This window comes from Mus caroli, unplaced genomic scaffold (assembly GCF_978045245.1).
Source record: "Mus caroli unplaced genomic scaffold, Mus_caroli_1 scaffold_7, whole genome shotgun sequence".
NCBI classification, from domain to species: domain Eukaryota; kingdom Metazoa; phylum Chordata; class Mammalia; order Rodentia; family Muridae; genus Mus; species Mus caroli.
The window spans coordinates 90759447-90763157 of record NW_028227262.1 but is presented as its reverse complement, the minus strand read 5'-3'; the positions used below and the strand labels follow the sequence as shown (position 1 = coordinate 90763157).

At 37.8% G+C, this 3711-nt stretch overlaps 1 pseudogene; it reads right to left on the bottom strand.

The window, feature by feature from the left end:
• Nucleotides 1-1113: 1113 nt before the first annotated feature.
• On the bottom strand, nt 1114-2023 carry LOC110289114 (vomeronasal type-1 receptor 90-like; annotated as a pseudogene).
• Between the last annotated feature and the right edge of the window lie 1688 nt (nt 2024-3711).

The following is a 3711-nucleotide window of genomic DNA, read 5'->3' as shown; positions in this document are numbered from 1 at the left end:
GAAACAATGAGTTTAATTTTTTTATTAGGTACTTATTTCATTTACATTTCCAATGCTTGTCCTTCTTACTGGGTGGAACATCTTCTTGATATATTCCCAGGAGAGGTATTGCGGGATCTTCCAGGAGTACTATGTCGAATTTTTTGAGGAACAACAACATACCCAAACTTATGGGACACAATGAAAGCATTTCTAAGAGGGAAACTCATAGCTCTGAGTGCCTCCAAAAAGAAACTAGAGAGAGCACACATTAGCAGATCGACAACACACCTAAAAGCGCTAGAACAAAAAAGGAAGCAAATTCACCCAAGAGGAGTAGACAGCAGGAAATAATCAAACTCAGTGGCGAAATCAACCAAGTGGAAACAAGAACTATTCAAAGAATCAACCAAAGGAGGAGCTGGTTCTTTGCGAAAATCAACAAGATAGATAAAACTTTAGCCAGACTCACTAGAGGGCACAGAGAAAGCTTCCTAATTAACAAAATCAAAATGAAAAGGGAGACATAACAATAGACCCTGAAAAAATCCAAAACACCATCAGATCCTTCTACAAAAGGCTATACTCAACAAAACTTGAGTTTAATTTTTAAGGAACTTCATTTATTCATTCATTCATTCACTTAAATATCAACCAGGATCCCTCTCACAGGGTTCCATCTCATGTCCCTTATCTTTTTCTCATCTGAGACGGTGCCCCACACAATTGTAATACCACAGTCAGGCACATAAAGTCTCTGCAGGGTTAGGTGCATCTTCTCCAGCTGAGACTAGAAAGGCAGTTCTGTTGGGAATGGATTCCATGACAGACAGCAGCTTTAGGAACAGGCACCACTAGTTGGGGGAATCCACATGAAGGCTGGTTTGTACATCTGCTACATATGTGCTGGGGACATTAAAGTTTTAAAGAAACTGTATTTTAGAAAAAAAATAATTGGTGCTTTACAGAATGACTCCTTACAGCCATCTATAAGTCCAATTTCAGGGAGTGTCATGACATCTTCTCACCTCTATGTGTAGCAGGAATGCACTCATAGATACATACTGGCACAACACTCACACGTATAAAAAAAATAATAAATTAGTAGGTTTTTAAAGAAATAAAAAAATCGTTTCAAAAAAACCTCTGGTGGTGCTTTGAGTGCATGTTTTTCAGCATAATTATTCTGTTATCAGAACTGATTTGTATCAAAGGAGTAATTGTGGGAAAGGCATACATTACAAACTTCTGAACCCTCAGGATGACTGGGTCATACATCCACAACAGGACTGATATAGCTGAGATGATGAAGTCTACCCAGTACATGACCACAAAGAAAATAACCAGCAGCAAGATCGCCTGAGTGGCTCTTTTCTCAGGGGAAGCTCTCAGGTGGTTGATGCTATGAAGATGCTTGCATTGCCTCTGATGTCTGCACAAAATAATCACCATGTATGTACTTGTGATCAGCGTGACTCCTACAAGAAACACATCTCTGGAGATTGACACTGTAAACATCAATCCCCTGATGATATAGTTCATGGGGAAGAGTGAGCAGGATTCAGTGACCTGCATCTGGTTAGTCTCACTCACATTAGTAAAACCATGAACATAGAAGAACCAGTTACTACTGTAGGACAAATTGAAAGACCAAATACACAAGAAAACATAGGTCATGTGTTTTTTTTAGTTTTTGTTTAAAATTTGCCAACATTGAGGTATTGGGACTGATAGTGACAGCCTGGAACACACGCAGGAAACAAGTGATACAGATAGAGAGGCCTCTTGTCACCCTGCTTATGTAAAATGTTGCCTTACATATGAAGTCATTATCAATATTCAGCGATGCAAATATGTCTGTAATTAACAGGTTGCCTCCAGTGAGGAACATCATCATTTGAATAAAGGTGAGTTGACAGGAGATCAAGTCCGTGGGTTTAAGTCTGTTACCTATGAGTATGAAAATATAGAAACAAAGAAGAAACATATTGGCTAAGCCTCCCAGTCCAGCTTGGAAATAAAGGACATTCTTGAATGCAAACATAAGTTAAACTTGGATTCATCTTAAGAGCATGGTGGATGTTCATTTCAAATATCTGAAAAAAATAGAGTATAAATCAAGCTGTGATACACTTGATAATAAGACTCTATCCTCATTTTATTTTCCTTACTACTTGAAGATTGCCTTGTCTCGTTAACATTTTATGTTCCAGATTTTACATCATAGCCTGCATTTTATATGCTTTCCATGTATTTCCTATACACATACAATATTATAGACAATAAATACATTCACACATACATAATTCATAATTTGTGAGCTTTTATTAACCTTGATTCTCACACCTTAGAAATCCAATCCTGTTGATTTATATTGCTCCATTTCATACTTAACATACAAAACAGTCATGGTGAGCACAGAATATTAATCACATTTGTACACCTGAATAAACTTATAGTGATTTGGAAAATAGTTACAAAAGGTATCAAAAATATTGAGGCGAGCTCATAATTTTACTGAGCTCTATTTTATAACCATCTATGTTATGACTTATAATTCTAATGAAAGCATGGTGCAAATTCATGATAATCCTATCATTTTAATTAGTAAATTTCTTCCTAAATTCATCTCTGTTTATGTTCCATTTCCAAAGAAATCTAATATGAATTTAAGACTAGATATATTTGAAGACCAGTAGTGTGCTTTCTACATGATATAACCAATAATTATCATTATAAATATTCATAGGTGGCACCCAATTGAGTTCCCATCCCATCACCTTTTATGGCACTGAACCTCAGGTTTAAAAAAACTAACTCCCAGTTTCCATGGCAAATATTGTTTTTATTTTGTTTTGAAGAGAATTGAAAATTAACAGAATGATAAATTATGGCTTTTCAGAAATTCATGTTGATATTTTACCTAACGACCTCTTTCTTCTGTATTTATCTCCCTCCACTCTCTATGGAGCCCCCCCATTTCTATTTTCCTGTTAAGATACTTGTACTGTGCAATTCTGATTTTTATTGCTCCCACCCCCCAACCCTATCCTGGCAATGGTTTTGTTTTCCTGGTTTCTTTTTTTTTTTTTTTAATATTTTTATTACATATTTTCCTCAATTACATTTCCAATGCTATCCCAAAAGTCCCCCATAGCGCCCCCCACTTCCCTACCCACCCATTCCCGTTCTTTTGGCCCTGGCATTCCCCTATATTAGGGCATATAAAGTTTGCAAGTCCAATGGGCCTCTCTTTCCATTGATGGCCGACTAGGCCATCTTTCAATACATACGCAGCTAGAGACAAGAGCTCCAGGGTTCTGGTTAGTACATCATGTTGTTCCAACAATAGGGTTGCAGATCCCTTTAGCTCCTTGGGTACTTTCTCTAGCTTCTCCATTGGGAGCCCTGTGATACATCCAATAGCTGACTGTGAACATTCACTCCTGTGTTTGCTAGGCCCCGGCATCGTCTCACAAGAGACAGCTATATTTGGGTCCTTTCAGCAAAATCTTTCTAGTTTATGCAATGGTGTCAGCGTTTAGAAGCTGATTATGGGATGGATCCCTGGATACGGCAGTCTCTAAATGGTCCATCCTTTCATCACAGCTACGAACTTTGTCTCTGTAACTCCTTCCCTGGGTGTTTTGTTCCCAATTCTAAGAAGGTGCACAGTACCTTCTCCTGGATATATGCCCAGGAGAGGTATTGCTGGATCCTCCGGTAGTACTA